Source organism: Ranitomeya variabilis, chromosome 1 (genome assembly GCF_051348905.1).
Source record: "Ranitomeya variabilis isolate aRanVar5 chromosome 1, aRanVar5.hap1, whole genome shotgun sequence".
Classification (NCBI taxonomy): Eukaryota; Metazoa; Chordata; class Amphibia; order Anura; family Dendrobatidae; genus Ranitomeya; species Ranitomeya variabilis.
In genome coordinates, this window is record NC_135232.1 from 151,713,298 (window position 1) to 151,731,670 (window position 18,373).

The 18,373-nt window shown below is 39.4% G+C and overlaps 1 protein-coding gene across 2 annotated transcripts in view; it reads right to left on the reverse strand.

Annotated features, from left to right (window-relative positions):
- Nucleotides 1-1,802, reverse strand: part of LOC143793791 (uncharacterized) — a 133,439-nt gene extending 131,637 nt beyond the window's left edge. For both annotated transcript variants that reach the window (XM_077280777.1, XM_077280776.1), the window contains exon 1: nt 1,403-1,802. The gene's annotated coding sequence lies outside the window, so the exon portion shown is untranslated. The remainder of the gene's footprint in view (nt 1-1,402) is intronic.
- Between the last annotated feature and the right edge of the window lie 16,571 nt (nt 1,803-18,373).

Below are 18,373 nucleotides of genomic sequence, written 5' to 3' on the forward strand. Positions count from 1 at the left end.
TTCTGTTTTTTTTTCTAGAAATAATTGCAAGACATATCAAAGAAATTTTACAACTATCATAAAGTACAATATGTCACAAGAAAACATTCTCTGAATCAGTGGAATCCATTGAAGTGTTCCAGAGTTATTACCTCATAAAGTGACAGTGGTCAGAATGATAAAAATTGGCCCAGTCAGGAAGGTGAAAACAGACTTCGGGGTGAAGGGGTTTAAATGGAGAGGTAAATAAACCCTACAGGAAATGAAAACAAGCAAACGCTGGGCAGATGGATGGGTTATGTCCAAAATTAGGCATAAAGTACAACGCCTTGCAGAATAGACTCTAATTCATATATGAGCAAATGCATGAAATAATAGAGAAAAACATTCTAGTGAATAAAGTGCAAGGTACAAATAACTAAGGTACAGAAAAGGACATAAATTAACTGGACAATGCTGGGGTTTGTCTCCGGTAACTCCTAAAAAAGTTATACTAAATGTATAAGAGACAAATTAAGTGACACAAAATATGTGATTCATAGGACAGTCCAGAGACAAAAAATGCACAATATATAGCTCAAGGTCAAAATAGATAATTAGTATCATAAAAAGATATACAGATAAGTCCAAGCCAGGAGATCTATAAAGACCCAGGGTCCAGAGAGATCCAGTGTAACCTTTTTCATTTTCTGTATAGTTGGTTTACATCTCCATTTTAAACTCTTTTAATTGTGTGTTCTTATAAAATTGTTTATTCTCTATACAACTTGTGTTTGGAGGACTTTTCTTCTCTACGTAGGCTCCTCTTTGCATCATGGTCCCCCGTATTTATTATGTAGGACACTTTTCTGTTCTTTTTATCATGCGGAAACTTCGCAAAAATATTTTCCCATCCTTGCGAACGCCTACAACCTAATTGCATGGACAATACATACCTCTCAAACCTCATGTACTGCTGTATCATAGAAAAAAGCAAAAATTTCCAGCTTGCTCTTAGTAAAATATAAATTTTTAATCCAATAAGTTAAAATGACAGTACAGGCTCCGTGGACCCACCATGAACCCCTGAGGGTGAGCGACGCGTTTCGACTGACAAGCAGTCTTTATCCAAGCTTGGATAAAGACTGCTTGTCAGTCGAAACGCGTCGCTCACCCTCAGGGGTTCATGGTGGGTCCACGGAGCCTGTACTGTCATTTTAACTTATTGGATTAAAAATTTATATTTTACTAAGAGCAAGCTGGAAATTTTTGCTTTTTTCTATTTATCTACGCTCCATTGGGACTGCTTCCGTGCTTCTCTCCAGGATCAGTGGGCTGGCTCCCCAGTTCTTTCCTTTCCAACTGCTGTATCATACCGTTGGGCTTCATTTACCACAAATGGTCAAAAGCAATGTTGGGGCAGAGAAGGTATTAAATGACTCACCTGTAAAATGTTTCGTCCACCCGCTTCAATTACTCATTAAATGGACCAGGAAATCAACACTCTTCTCTACATCCAATGTGGACTTCTTCCGGTGAATCCCAGATTCGTAAAAAAAAATTGTGGTGGGGAAATACTAAGAAAAATGTTAAATTGTTAATGTTAAAATAAATAAAGTGGGGTTATTATTAATAAAGCATTTAGAAGAAAAAATTACCAGTTGTAGAGTTTACAAAAAAAATAAATTATAAGATATTTGACCAAAAATGAAAACTAATTCACAATGACAACTCGCCTGTAAATTGGATTCTACCTGAAGAACAATTCCAGTTCTTCTGCTACAGGAAATTGTTCTGTAATCAAGTGAGGGACCAGTGAGATGTCTGGTGCCCAGCTTTGTACTGCTACTTTCGAAGGCTATTTTTGTCATGTAAGCTCACAATCTGATTAACACCTTTAATCCAGAGTAGAAGAACCATGGTCTCCTACCTTTAATCAGCCTAGGCATATCATGTTTCACTGCTAGCTAGTTAAAGGAAATTTACTAGACCCGTGTGTAGTATACAAATTGATTTTAGCCTGACACAAAGGAATATTTTCATGTATTCCAGCACTTTTATGATACACTGATATGAAACTCAATAATTTTTAAATTGATTCAAATACTAGATAAATCCAGTGGCTAATGCACGCTCATGAATAAAGGTATATAAAGGTACAGATGTATAATTATCAAAAAAATGCAATAGGAATAGTTTTAAATTCATAAAAGTAATGCACTTGTCATACACCAAATGAATAAATTCTGGGATGCCATTAGAAAATGAGGCACAAAATTGATGCAGCTAATACTTGAATCAGTGTATAACTTTTACTATTTTATTTGTGAAAATAAATTGTCTTTCCTAGGACGCTAATGATAAAGTTCCCCAAATATGTTGACATACTGTATTGTAATGCTATTATAGCTATAAATTCATAGATTTTAGAAGCAATTCATGACCCTGACACCTGTTATAGACACTGTGTATCTGTGATATGAACACAGTCTACCTTCTTTTTTACTAGTTCGTCTGCCTGGTACATCAATGGGGACAAAATAATAGCATCATCTATGTGAAAATGCCCCGAAGCTAAACATGACTTGTTGCCTTCACTATTCACTACGAGTAGGGTTCCAAGACTATCAGCATATTCACTGTGCTAAATGCTCAGCACATGCAAAATTACTGTCTATGATTGCTGAGAACCTCAGAAATCAGTTACAAGTGAAGATGCTGTTGAGTTGTATCAAGAAACATGATGTGTACCTCTCCGGGTACTTATGCCACAGGTTGAGAATCTAGGGTATGGATGATAAATGTTAGACTTATAGAAGTGCTACTCCATATCCTTCACCAATCACTAGTGCAATGTATCCATTGTCCCAATTGCAACTTACAAGTGCCAGAACTTCATGTGTGTCATGTCCCATTAGCAGCCAACCAAATTAGAAATTCAGTACTTTTGCTACAATGTTTATCAGAATTGTGCCGTATATGTGTCCTACAATGTGCCATCTATTATACTAGTATTTTAGCATTTTCTCCTCTACAATTCCCTTGGGCATGCTTGACCTCAGGGCCTAGGATGCTATTGCTATCTCTGGATGCCAATGTTGGCAGTGGTAACCTCTTTTTATGATGGCTGTGATAATCAGCCATCATCTGCCTGTGACAGATTGATAGCATCATTTAGCAGGTTAACGCCCACAGGTGGAGATCCACCCGTGGCCGTTAACCTGCTAAATGACGCTATCTGTGACAGCTGCATTTAATGAGCCAGCAGGCACCATTCTAACCCTTCAATGCATCTGCAACGTAATCGCAGGACGCCGATGGGTTGGCATGACCGTCAGGGGTCTGCTGAAGACCATGGTGTCTGTCATCACGCAACTCCTGTGAAAATTAGCACGTGGCTGGCGTACATAGAAGACCATGGTTTTTTATATATACAGCAATGCTCTTGCTGTATTTAGCACAAGCGATCAGATGCACACAGATTCAAGGCCCCAAAGGGACAAACAAATATATTGAAAAGTAAAAAAAAAAGTTTAAAAAAAATGAGAAAAATAAAATATAATGTTGAAATCACCCTTCTTTTACCACATTAAAAATTAAGAAATAATTTTAAAAATACTCATTTCATATCAATGCGTGGTGTATTTATCAAAATATAAAATAAATTAATCCAATTGGTAAACGACACCACAATAGCAAAAAAGTGCAATAAGAGGCGATCAAAACATTATACATAGACTAAAATGATATCAATAAAAACATTGGCTCTGGGAACAAAAAACAAGCCCTAACACTGCCACATATTCTAAAAATGTAAAATGTTACAGCTCTTGGAAAATGGCAACAAAAGAAAACATTTTTTTTTCAAATTTCTGATTTTTTTTTCAGAAAACTAAAACAAAAACTATATATATTTGATACCTGCATAATCGCACTTATGTGGAAAATGATAATTCTAGGTCACTTTTTATGGTAAAATGAACATTGTAAATAAAAACCCAAAAATAATACCAGAATAGCACTTTTGTTGCTATTTCGTCATGCTTGGAATTATTTCCCCCGCTTTCCATTACATCATATGATAAAATGGATTGTGCTATTCAAAAGAACAACTCGTCCTGCAAAAAGAAGATCTCACGCAGTTATGTCAACAGAAAATTAAAAAAGTTATGGCTCTTGGCAGTAGGGGAGAAAAAAATGAAGGCGCAAAATTGAAAATCAACTGGTCCTTAATGTGTTAAAAGGATTGTCACAATTCACCAGTTTTCCCTGTGGGAGCAGGCAGTCCCGTGTCAACTAGAGGTGTTTATTTATTTCAAAACAAGTGACTTGAGAGAAGCCAAAGGAAATTAGTTGGCATGTCACCAACTAATCGCAATAATGGCAAGTATGTAACTTGACTACATATTGTCACTTGCATGGGGCATATAGGGGAAGGGTGACACTGATGTGTACCACACGCTACAGGATCCAACAGTTTCCCAGGAGTGCTAACCATGTTTCCCCCACTGATGTTCACTCTAATGACTTCAAAGTCACATGACTGGTGCAGCCAATCTCTGGCCACATCAATGACAAAATCATCACCACTGCAGACACTGGTTGGCTATAGCAGTAATATACTATCCGAGCTAGAAGATAGTCTCTTTGCTCTCTTGAAAATTTGGCCACCAATGTGGGTATTTATTGGTTGAAAATCCTTTGGTGGTCTTCCCCTTAGCTCTGGGAATTACCAAGTCCAAACATCCACTGATATTTGTATTTTCAAAAAAAATCACAAACTGCCATGCTATTACACTGCAGCAATGGTTTAGTTGCAGCTTTGTCAGTTGGACCAGCTGGAAAGTTTTTTTCGAAGGAGGTGAGAGTCAAGCTAACACTGATTGGCTGCAGGGCTCGTGTGTCATAATGTCACATGAGCCCTGAGAGACCCAGTGCCGACATCACTGGAACAGCACCAGCATCAAACATGAGTATAGGTGTTATTATTTTACGTGGGGGAAGTACACTGCTCAAAAAAAGATGACACTTAAACAACACATTTGAAACTCCAAGTCAATCACACTTCTGTGAAATTAACCTGTTCAGTTATGAAGCAACACCGATTGTGAATCAATTTCTCCTGCTGTTGTGCAAATGGAACAGACAACAGGTAGAAATTATAGGCAATTAACAAGACAACCCCTATAAAGGAGTGGTTCTGCAGGTGGTGACCACTGACCATTTCTCTGTTCTCATCATTTTTGGCTGTTTTCATCACTTTTTCTTTTTGTCATTGCTCTCCCCCCTAGAGGTAGAGTAGCATGAGGTGGTGTCTACAGTACAACCCACAGAAGTTGCTTAGGTAGTGCAGCTCATCCAGGATGGCACATCAATGCGAGCTGTGGCAAGAAGGGTAGCTGTGGGTTAGCACAGTGTCTAGAGCATGGAGCAGATACCAGGAGACAGGCCAGTACACCAGAAGATGTGGAGGAGGCCAACAACCCAGCAGCAGGACCACTTCTTCCTTTGTGCAAGGAGGAACAGTGCCAGAGCCCTGAAAACTGACCTCCAGCAGGCCATTAGCATCCATGTTTCTGCTCAAACTGTCAGAAACAGACTCTATGAGGGTGGTATTAGGGCACGATGTCCACAATGGGTGCTCTACTTACAGCCCAACACCGCGACATTTGCCAGAAAACACCAAGATTGGCACACTGGCACCCTGTGCTCTTCACGGATGAGAGCAGGTTCATACTGAGCACATGTGACAGATGTGACAGTCTTGAGATGCTGTGGAGAACGTTCTGCTGCCTGCAATATCCTCCAGTATGACTGGTTTGGCAGTGAGTTAGTAATGGTGTGAGGAATCATTTCTTTGGAGGGCGGCACAGCCCTCTATGTGCTAGCCAGAGGTACCGTGACTGCCAATAGGTACCAGGATGAGATCCTCAAACTCATTGTGAGATCATATGTACGTGCACTGGGCCCTGGGTTCCTTGTGATGCACGACAATGCTAGGCCTCATGTGCCTGAAGTGTGTCAGAAGGTCCTGCATGATGAAGGCATTGATGCTATGGACTAGTCTGCCCGTTCCCCAGACTTGAATCCAAATCTGCCGCCTCATCAAGATCATGCATTGTAGGGAGGCTGTACAGGCACTTGGAGGCCACAAACAATACTGAGCATCATTTCCTTGTCTTCAAAATTTTCCACTGAAGTTCAAACAGCCTGTAATTTGATTTTACGCTATGATTTTGAGTAGCATTCCAAATCCAGACCTCCATGGGATATTAATTTTGATTTACATTGACCATTTTTATGTTTTATTGCTCTCAACGCATTCCGCTATGTAATGAATAAAGATTTACAACTGGAATATTTCATTCAGTAATATCTAGTATTTTGGCATTTTAGTGTTACATTTTTTTTAGCAGTGTATAATGATTGAGAATTAGTTAATTAGTTGTCTATGTAAATGACAACCCTTTAATGTTTCAATTATGTAGTTTATTACACCATGCGTTTCACCTGATAAAGTATTTCCTTTTTAAAGATGGACTTAGTGCTTAGCTAAAAAAATACATTTTTTATTCTAATTAAAAGCCCTTTTGATGCAGTACAGTGCACAACACAGTTCTGTTGTGCATGCTGTATTGTCTGCTAAAATGCTCACATATATGAACATGTACATTTCCATGTAAAGTAGCAGTAGGGTGGACCCCCTGAAATTAATTCCACCTGTGGGCCCTAGGCACCCCAGTTCGACCCTGCTTTGTCTCATCACTATAGAATATAGAGCCCCAGTAGTCTTAATATTTTTCCAGTAAATTATAGGCAGGTTTTTTTGTGTATGGACTTTATGAGAGGCTTCTTTCATGAACAACACCCATGCATGCTGATCCTCTGTAGTGTACATTATACTGCGTCACGGAAAACACTCACCTTGGTCTGACTTTTCAGTTCTTTTTTATTTAAGTGGTGAAAAATAATTCAAAAGTTTGTTAAAAAAAAATTGCGTCATTATCAGAGACCTGTAGCGTCTCCATTTTTCATGATTTTGGGTTATGCAAGGGCTTATTTTTTGTGTACGATCGGGGTTGAAATTGACAGCATCATTTAACTAGTTAACAGCCGCGTGTGGATCGTGATAGCACCCACTGCTGTTGCGGGCACATGTCAGCTGTATATATCATGGGCTCCGGATCTGACCCTGCACCAAACAACGGGAGTCTGACATCAGCGTACTATTACGCCCGATGTCAGAAAGGGGTTAATGAATAATTAGACTTACCTGTGGTTGAATTCTTGTTAATTAGAATTTTGTAATCTAAACATTAGCTTTTGCTACTAAGACAGGCTTGAGGTGTTCTCATTTTTTGCAACATGGTCTTGATTTAATTCAAGAAAACTACCTTTTTGGGTGTGGAAAATAACAAATCATGTTTGCAATCAATGGCTCACTCAGAGTTGTGCCTAATTTTTGCAACATTTCAAACCTTTTAGGGTATGTTTCCAGGTTCAGGAAACTATGCATGTTTGACGCTGCATAGAGCCGCAGCGTCAAACACGCAGCGTCCAGATGTTACAGCATAGTGGAGGGGATTTCATGAAATCCCGTCTCTACTATGCGGTAAAACACGCAGGTGGCAGACCCGCGTAAATGGACATGCGGCGCGTCTTTTCAGAATGCAGCATGTCTGTTTGCAATGTGGCGACTCTCCGTCGCCGCGCCGTAAATTTATCAGACTAACATTAGATGCGGTAATACCACATCTAATGATTAGTCACATGAGTAGAGACTGTGTAACCGCAGCTTGCTACGCATGTCTGCCGGCAATCCCTTGTCCACTGCAGTTCTCGCGATAACTTATCGCAAGAACTGCCATGCACGTGATCGGGAGTTATCTCCTGTCACTAGTCTGGTTCTCACAAACAGCTGATCAGCTGATTGTGAGAACGCTGCAGTGTATGTGATCGCTGGAGAGTTATCTCCGGTGATCATCTACAGGCTCTGCTACATCTAGATGTCAGGCATCCAGATGTAGCAGAGCCGGACTCGTCTAGACTGTGTGCACATACAACACACGACATACACCATACAACATGCGACATACAACATGCGACATACAACATGCAACATGTGACGTGCGACATGTGACGTGCAACATACGACATGCAACATGTGACGTGCAACATGTCACATGCGTCATGCTGCATGACGTGCAACATGCGATATACCACATGCGACATGACATACAACATGCTACATACAACATGCAACATACTGTACATACATACAGAACATGCAACATTCATAACATACATGCAGTGCATACATACAGTACATACAATACATACATATAGACATACAGTACATTAAACAGAGTACATACTCACTATCACCTTGTCACCTTGATCTCCGAAGCCATTGTCACTTGTAACAAATAATAAAATAATAAACAAACAATAAACTCCCTGATCCGCAGATATCCAATTAAAACAAGTGTCCAATGACAATCTCCCATGGAGAGCAGCCACATCAGCTGATGTGACCACTCTCCAGGGGCTTCAGGAATACAATGATGGAAGGTATCCTTCCACAATGTATTCCTTCGCCCCTGTGAGAAAATAGTACCTAGTCTCAAAATTCCCACACAGCTTTGCCATAAAGTGAGACTCTGAACTAAGGTAACCTCAGTGATACACTGCAGGAGCCATTATCTCCTGTCAGTGTCACTGGAGGGCTTATAGAGCGGTGACATCACCCGATGTCACTGTTCTATAGGGGAGATCGTCGTGGGACATTCGTTATTAATTGGACTACGGCAGAAAGTAAGTATACGGTTGGTTTATTATTTTTACTTTTTTTTGCAGGTGCTCAAGTATGATGAAATTAAGAATAATAAAATACTTCTTTCTGGCTGTGTCTTTATTTTTTTTTTTACACTTTCACTACAATAGGATTAGTAATGGATAGGCGTCTTATTGATGCCTTTCTATTATTAACTGGGCTTAATGTCACCTTATATGACATTAACCCCTTATTACCCCATAACCCACCACTACAGGGGAATGGGATGAGAGGGGCTAAGTGCCGGAATTGGCACATCATACAGATGTGCCATTTCTGGGGCGGCTGCGGGCTGGTATTTGTAGCCGGGTGGGGGCCAATATCCATGGCCCCTCTCTAGGCTATGAATATCAGCCCGCAGCTGTCTGCATAGCCTTTCTGGCTATAAAATATAGGGGGACCCCACGTCTTTTTTTTGGGGGGTCCCCCTATTTTTATAGTCAGTAAAGGCTATGCAGACAGCTGCGGGCTGATATTCATAGCCTGGGAAGCTCCATGGGTATTAACCCCTTCCCAGGCTACAAACATCAGTCCCACAGGCACTGGCTTTCCCTCTCTGGTGCAGAAAATTGCACGGGAGCCCACGCAATTTTTTTTTTAAAATTAAACACTGCGTTTAAGGCCGGCGTCAATACCCAGCACTGCCGCTGGCACTTGGGACCGGAGCGTTCAGCTGCATAGAAATACATGCAGCTGCACGCTCCGCTCCCGAGTGCCGGTGGCAGTGCCGGGTATTGAAGCAAGAGACTTGTGTTTCTCGTGAGTGTGACCCCGGCCTAATGCAGATTTCGTGTGTGTGTCTTTATTTAAGGCCGGGATCACACATGCGAGAAACTCGGACGAGTCTCGCATCTTAATACCCAACACTGGCGCCTGCACTCGGCAGTGGAGCATGCAGCTGCATAGAAATACATGCTGGCCGCAGTGCCGGGTATTAAGACGCGAGACTCGTCTGAGTTTCTCGCTTGTGTGATCCATCTATTGTGTCTATCTATCGCATCCATCTATCGTATCTATCATGTTTATCTATTATCTATCGATATATCTATATATAGATATATTTATATAGATATATCGATAGACACGATAGATGGATACAATAGATAGATACGATAGATGGATACGATAGATAGATATGATAGATACAATAGATGGATACAATAGATAGATGATAGATAGATATCTATTGTATCTATCGTATCCATCTATCGTATCTATCTATTATCTATCTATCAATATATCTATCGATATATCTATCTATAGATATATTTATAGATAGATATATCGGTAGATAATAGATATATCGATAGATACCATAGATAAATACGATAGATAGATCCATAGATAGAAACGATAGACAGATATGATAGATATGTATCGTATCTATCTATTGTATCCATCTAACGGATCTATCTAGCTGTGTGTGTATATTCTTCAATGGAGTATGTAAATGAAGAGGTTGGACAAGAAATGACATCACAATTCTTTTTTTTTATATCTTTATTGAGCTTACAAAAACACACACAAATCCGCATGAAAAACGCATCAAAAAACGCAGGTGACCTGCCAGTGACCTCAGGTGCAGATTTTATCTGCGTCAAATCCTGATGCAATCCTGAACGTGGAAACATACCCTTAGGCGAAAATTCGGACATGAAAACTTTGATAAATTGGGTCTTTTGAGTCAACTTTTTCAGCTAACATTTTGTTAAGATCATATTCTCAGATATATAAATCTTTAGATATTTAAAAATAAAATTATCTATTGTATGTAGGGGAAAATTACAGAAATTGCGACTTACCGATTTGTTAAAAAAAAACCATGGAAGTCCCGCCAGACATATACCGAAAAGCCTGTATGGAACTGTATATAAACACTATGTCTGAAAAATACACCTGATCGTTACTAACACTTTCTGAAGGCAAGTGATTACACACATGTCCTCTTGATGAGGCATACCTCATCAGGGCGGCACGGTGGCGCAGTGGATAGCACTGCAGCCTTGCAGCGCTGGAGTCCTGGGTTCTATGTTCTCTCTGTGTTTGCGTGGGTTTCCTCCGGGTTCTCCGGTTTCCTCCCACATTCCAAAGACATACTGATAGAGAATTTAGATTGGGAGCCCCATCGGGGACAGTGATGATAATGTGTGCAAACTGTAAAGCGCTGCGGAATATGATAGCGCTATATAAAAATAAAGATTATTATTATTATACCTGATCATTGGAAGCCATTCGAGGAGATGACCTGATAAAGCTGTTTGAGAAAATGCCAAACATGTCACACATCAGAGGAAAATGGGGGTACTATGAGGAATCAAAAGTTTAACACAGATTCTGTTTTCAAATGTGTTTTTTTCCTGCTAACTTCATGGTTTTTCTGTTTTCAGTCAAAATCTAGAATGTGCACAATTCAATAAGAACAAGGAAAATCATTGCATGAACAGGTGTGTCCTTATTCAAATAAAGTAGATGAGAAATAATGTTTAATAAAGATAACAAAATAAAAGGACAGAAAGTCATCACATTCTGTTCAATTGAAGGAGTATTCTGTTAAGCCCATTGAATAACTATGTATGTATATGTATAGTAACAAGGATAGTCTGCATTATGCTCCGAGAATTATGCATCGAGATTTGCCAATTACCTGAGATAGTTTCCAAAAGTTTTTGTGGCCTACACAATATCTATAAAGGCCAACAACTAACGTCAATGTAGGTGTCGGAGAAATGCAGGATGTATCTTGTGGCGCATGCTACCAGCAGGTGTGGATTCACATCTTTCTTGTGAGATATTTGACTTCAAGAAAAATCGTTTTTTCTTTATAACTCAATAGTACAAGTAAAAATAAGAAACTTTGTAATCTATCTTATTAGAGTTGTGTTTTTTTATGTCTTACACATTTACTTTAGGCTTCCTGTTGGGCAGATCACTTATGTTTGTTATTAATGTTTATATTTATGTTCTGTTGGTGTAAAGAGCACTTGTGGGTATAGAGATATAAGCGCAAGTTTTAGATATGTTCTGATTAACAAATATCAATGACTCAGTGCTGAGCTCACGTTAAGTGATGTGTGGGTTGAATATGGTGCTAGTCTGGTGTTTGCAAATGAAAAAAATATGATGACCATTGGTGCCAATCTCGCTTACAAAAGGGTTATTAGCAACAGTCTATTATGTTAACCTCCTTACATACAGTTTGTGTAGCCATGTGAGCTGCACAGGGGTCCATGAAGGAGAGGCGCCTAGCCAGGAAGCTGATCTCAACTGCAATTATTTTTTGGCCTGTGAAGTTTCAGAAAGAGAATGCTGCTGTGTTCTCTTACATTGTCTCTGCCACGACTCAAACTCAGGTGAAAATAAAAGTCAAAGATATTTTCTATAAAGTGTCTACACAATATAAGGTGCAAAAACAAATACAATAAACAAATTATTTTGTAAAGCACTTTTTTAAAAGAAAAACTAGTAAAGACCACAAACAGATTTGCATGATTTGTAATTGTGTCACCCTATGCAATGCATTTAAACATATTATATGATGATTGACAAACGGTATAAATTGCATAATTGTGTTTTTTTGCATATCCTTCTTAATATACAGTAATATAAACGTAAATATTATTGCTGGCCACTTCAGAACTCTCTGTTTCCATTCATTTCTAGGTGCTTCTTGAAATATGTTTGAGGTCATTGTCCTGCAGGAAGACTCATGAACTAGGACGTAACCCAGCTTTCTGACACACAGTTAAGGCACCCAGTGCCAGAGGCAGTAAAAAACCCCAAAACATCTTTGAATCTCCATCATATTTGACTGTAGGTACTGTGTTCTATATAAGTCATTTTTCTCTATCGTCCTTGTCCAGGGAAATTAGCTACAGTGCCATGGGTTGTAAACTTCTTTATTATGCTTCGCAACGTGGACAAAAGAACATGAAGATCTCTGGAGATGAATTTGTAATCTTGAGAGTGTTGATATTTTTCAACAATTTTGGTTCTCACATCTTCAGACAGTTCTCTTCTCTTTTTGTTCTCTGTGCTTAGTGTGGCACAGATACAGAATGCAAAAATTTAGTCAAATTTTTCCCTTTTTATCTTGTTTCAGGTGTGATTTTCATATTGCCCACACCTGTTACTTGCCACAGGTGAGTTTGAAAGAGCATCACATGCTTGAAACAAAGTTGTTTACCCACAACTTTGGAAAGTGCCAACAATTGTCTGACCTATTTATGAGGTTTTGTGTGAAATCTTGTCCAGTTTGCCTTTTTTCTGTGTTGTTCTAATACACACAATGGAAATAAACATGTGTATAACAAAACATGTGTAACTGTAATAATTTTCAAGGAGAAATTCTTAATTTCCTGGAACAATTTCAAGGGCACCAACACGTTAGGCTATGAATGTATATTTGTGCATAATGTGTATGTAGGGATTTTATTTTCATCATGTCTATGTGTGCACAATGCGTAAATTTATGTGTAATGTAAATGCCTGTGTATTTTGTGTGTATTTATATGTCTTTGTGTAGAAGTGTAATGTAAACATGTGTATTTTCATAGTTCATAAATGGAGAACTACAAATAATGTCCTTCACAGCCATTTTCTGTTAGTGTCCATTCCTGAAACTATGCATCTCCACTAACTATGTGATGCTTCAATGCTAAGACAAAGTAATTGGAAATAATGCTAATAGGTTACCAATTAAACTATCACCCAAAAACTTCTCTCTTAGATATTTATGGCATATCCACAGAGCGTCCAGGTGAGGTGGCTGGTAGAGACTGCAGCGAATGAAGAGATGTAATCCAAACTCGTTTGTCTCTTTCCATAATTTTGAAACTCTTTGACTGGGTTCCATCACCGTAGCTCCTTTTCTACAGACCCATATTCATCCAATAGATACAGGTTTTAGAGACAGACCTTTCACTGATCAGATGTTTGTTTCTTACTTTATACGTCCACAAAAAGGGTGTTGGTCTAAGAAAAATGCTTGCTTATACCACACCATATTCCGCAGATCTTTACAGACATTATCATCGATCATCACTGTACCCATTGGGGATCACAATGTAAATTTCCTATCAGTATGTCTTTGGAGTGTCGGAGGAATTCGGGGTACGTTGAGGAAACCTACGCAAACACAGGGAGAACATATGAAGATCGCAAATTGTTGCAGAATATGATGGTACTATATAAGCAAGCATCTTAAATAATAATTTTATTTATATAGCGCCAACATATTCCGCAGCGCTTTACAACTTATAGAGGGGACTTGTACAGACAATAGACATTACAGCATAACAGAAATCAGTTCAAAATAGATACCAGGAGGAATGAGGACCCTGCTCGCAAGCTTACAAACTATGAGGAAAAGGGGAGACACGAGAGGTGGATGGTAACAATTGCTTTAGTTATTTGGACCAGCCAGTGTAAGGCTCGAGTGTTCATGTAAAGCTGCATGAACCAGTTAACTGCCTAAGTGTGTAGCAGTACAGACACAGAGGGCTGTTAACTGCATAAAGTGTATGAGAACATGATACGAGGAACCTGATTATGTTTTTTTTTTAATGATAGGCCACACAGGGATCGTTAGGTTAATGCGTTGAGGCGGTAGGCCAATCTGAACAAATTAGTTTTTAGGGCACGCTTAAAACTGTGGCGATTGGGGATTAATCGTATTAACCTAGGTAGTGCATTCCAAAGAATCGGCGCAGCACGTGTAAAGTCTTGGAGAAGGGAGTGGGAGGTTCTGATTATTGAGGATGCTAACCTGAGGTCATTAGCGGAGCGGAGGGCACGGGTAGGGTGGTAGACTGAGACCAGAGAGGAGATGTAGGGTGGTGCTGAGCCATGGAGTGCTTTGTGGATGAGGGTAGTAGTTTTGTACTGGATTCTGGAGTGGATGGGTAGCCAGTGTAATGACTGGCACAGGGTAGAGGCATCGGTGTAACGGTTGGTGAGGAATATGATCCTGGCTGCTTGTGTCAGATTTCACAATGCATTTTTGCATTAGTAACATAGCACTTTGCTCGATCTACACTTTGTCAGTGAATGCAGCTCCGTTACGTTTTCCAAATAGCCGGAAAAAAAAAATAATTTCATGCATGTAACTTTTACTAAACTTATCCATGACTAATTCAGAACCAAGGGAAAAAAATGTCACTAATGGACTGGTAAAACAACTTCCTATATTTACCTCTAGTCACCATCTCAGCCGTTGTTTTAGCTGCTCCAGTAAGTGCCAACTTCAATTGGCAGCAGAATGAATTAGTAAATGTGGAAGCAGCACTAATTACTCGTAAGATGCTATGGAGTTATCTGCGATAATGCATTACAGCCCCAAGCTCAAATACACAATGGCTTCAAGAGAATTAGTCTGGTTCATGAGCTATTAAGACAATGTCTGAATGCGAGTAAATTAAACTTGGAACATTATTATATATTTATACACTGGCGTTCCAGCTTTTATCACCATTTACATTATTCACTAATTGGACTTATCACAGTTATTTGCATTTTGCAAGGCGTTTTACACGTTACCGATGCAGTGTGAAATGAAACAAGAGCTTCGTTGAAATGTACTAAATCTTAATTTTTAATTGGGAAAATGATGTACAATTTTAACACAGTGAAGCATTTACAGACAATTAGAAAGAATAACTATAATAGATAAGCATGTCTTTTTTTTATCTGGAGTTTGCACAGTCTAGGGCATGATTTTGCCAAGGTTTAGAGCCCAATTAATTAACTTTATTGCACAAAAATCATTATGGGATATTTGCGGCATGACATCTGTAGGCCGAGAACAAACAAGCAGTCGCTGAAGGATGGGAAGGATTCTGTCTGGAAAACCTGTGCCATCTGTTGTCAGCAACTGGGTGCTGCAAGCTGTACGGCTACATTTCTACATTCCATTATTATATAGTATCACTCTGGCTTCACATTTACAATTCAGTTGTGTAAGATTAAAATGGATTGAACAACAAAGAAAGGAAATTGCTGCTGCAACCCTCCTCCCTCCAGAAAATATAGTAAAAAACTGTTTAAAACCATATGAACGAGCAATTTGAATTGTTTTTACATATGTAGTGGGATCTGAAAGATGATGGCAGGCAGCAGGTCATTCACCTCCTGATGTCAGAACGATCAAAGATTACAGTTTAGGGGAACTATTTTCAAGGACCCTAGTACGGTATTCTATCATGTGAAAAAACGATACGTACTGAACCGTGACTGAAGCCGCGATGTTCGCACCTCTATGACTGAAATACTGAGCCTGTCGGGAGATATAAAGTTCATTTCCTCCAGGCAGCGGGGCTCTCAGCACTGCGGGCGGGCAGCTTCAGAATGCTACAAACTTGCAGATGATTTCCATATCGGCAGGTTAATAGTGTTTTTCCACATGACAGGTTCCCTTTTATGTCACACAGTTCCAATTTATTCTCAGTTAGCCTCTTCTGAACAACTGGAGCAAAATCTGTCTCATTTTTGCTTTAAAAAAGAACAAAAAGTCTGAGGGCAATAATAAAATTTATTACAATTACCAGGTTTTACAATTTATAGATACGTTTTAGAAGCAACAATCACAAAGAACAATGCAGTAAGTGCCATGAAAGCATCAGAAATGAAAACACAATGTGAAAGACAATATACAATGCAAAGACTGCTTATTTTTACTTTTGAAAATTTCAATAGCAAATTAATATAGTATTTTGGGACTTTTAAGACCTCCCTCACATGGTCATCAGCAACCTCTCCAGTGTCTCCTCATTCACATGAGCAATTCGCTGAGCATTCATGTGTTTTCAAAGAGGAGATACAGTTAGGTCCATATATATTTGGACAGAGACAACATTTTTCTAATTTTAGTTATAGACATTACCACAATGAATTTGAAACAAAACAATTCAGATGCAGTTGAAGTTCAGACTTTCAGCTTTCATTTGAGGGTATCCACATTAAAATTGGATGAAGGGTTTAGGAGTTTCAGCTCCTTAACATGTGCCACCCTATTTTAAAGGGACCAAAAGTAATTGGACAATTGACTCCAAGGCTATTTCATGGACAGGTGTGGGCAATCCCTTCGTTATGTCATTCTCAATTAAGCAGATAAAAGGCCTGGAGTTGATTTGAGGTGTGGTGCTTGCATTTGGAAGGTTTTGCTGTGAAGTAAACATGCGGTCAAAGGAGCTCTCCATGCAGATGAAACAAGCCATCCTTAAGCTGCAAAAACAGAAAAAACCCATCCAAAAAATTGCTACAATATTAGGAGTGGCAAAATCTAATTTAGTACATCCTGAGAAAGAAAGAAAGCACTGGTGAACTCATCAATGCAAAAAGACCTGGGCGCCCACGGAATCCATGGTTAAGAGAAAACAGCCAACCAAGTGACCAACACTCTCCCGGAGGTCGGCGTATCAATATCCAAATCTACCATAAAGAGAAGACTGCATGAAAGTAAATACAGAGGGTTCACTGCACAGTGCAAGCCACTCATAAGCATCAAGAATAAAAAGGCTAGACTGGACTTTGCTACAAAACATCTAAAAAAGCCAGCACAGTTCTGGAAGAACATTCTTTGGACAGATGAAACCAAGATCAACCTCTACCAGAATGATGGAAAGAGAAAAGTATGGCGAAGGCGTGGTACAGCTCATGATCCAAAGCATCCCACATCATCTGTAAAACACGGCGGAGGCAGTGTGATGGCTTGGGCATGCATGGCTGCCAGTGGCACTGGGTCACTAGTGTTTATTGATGATGTGACAGGACAGAAGTAGCCGAATGAATTCTGAAGTATTCAGAGCCATACTGTGTGCTCAGATCCAGCCAAATGCAGCCAAACTGATTGGTCGTCGTTTCATACTACAGATGGACAATGACCCAAAACATAAAGCCAAAGCAACCCAGGAGTTTATTAAAGCAAAGAAGTGGAATATTCTTGAATGGCCAAGTCAGTCACCTGATCTCAACACAATTGAGCGTGCATTTCACTTGTTAAAGACTAAACTTCAGACAGAAAGGCCCACAAACAAACAGCAACTGAAAACCACCGCAGTGAAGGCCTGGCAGAGCATCAAAAAGGAGGAAACACAGCGTCTGGTGATGTCCTCGAGTTCAAGACTTCAGGCAGTCATTGCCAACAAAGGGTTTTCAACCAAGTACTAGAAATGAGCATTTTATTTAAAATTATTCAATCTGTCCAATTACTTTTGGTCCCTTTAAAAACAGGGTGGCACATGTTAAGGAGCTGAAACTCCTAAACCCTTCATCCAATTTTAATGTGGATACCCTCAAATGAAAGCTGAAAGTCTGAACTTCAACTGCATCTGAATTGTTTTGTTTAAAATTCATTGTGGTAATGTCTATAACCAAAATTAGAAAAATGTTGTCTCTGTCCAAATATATATGGACCTAACTGTAAGACAAGGTCAGACAGTTCTGGCATCAGCTTTTCTTCAGAAGAACAAAAAGGTTGTGCATTACAGTTCAAACTGCCAGACCCTCATCTACCCCAACATCATCATTCTGGGAAGAGTCGGGAGGCTCCCATTACACATTAGACTGTTGGTCAAACTTGGCGATTAA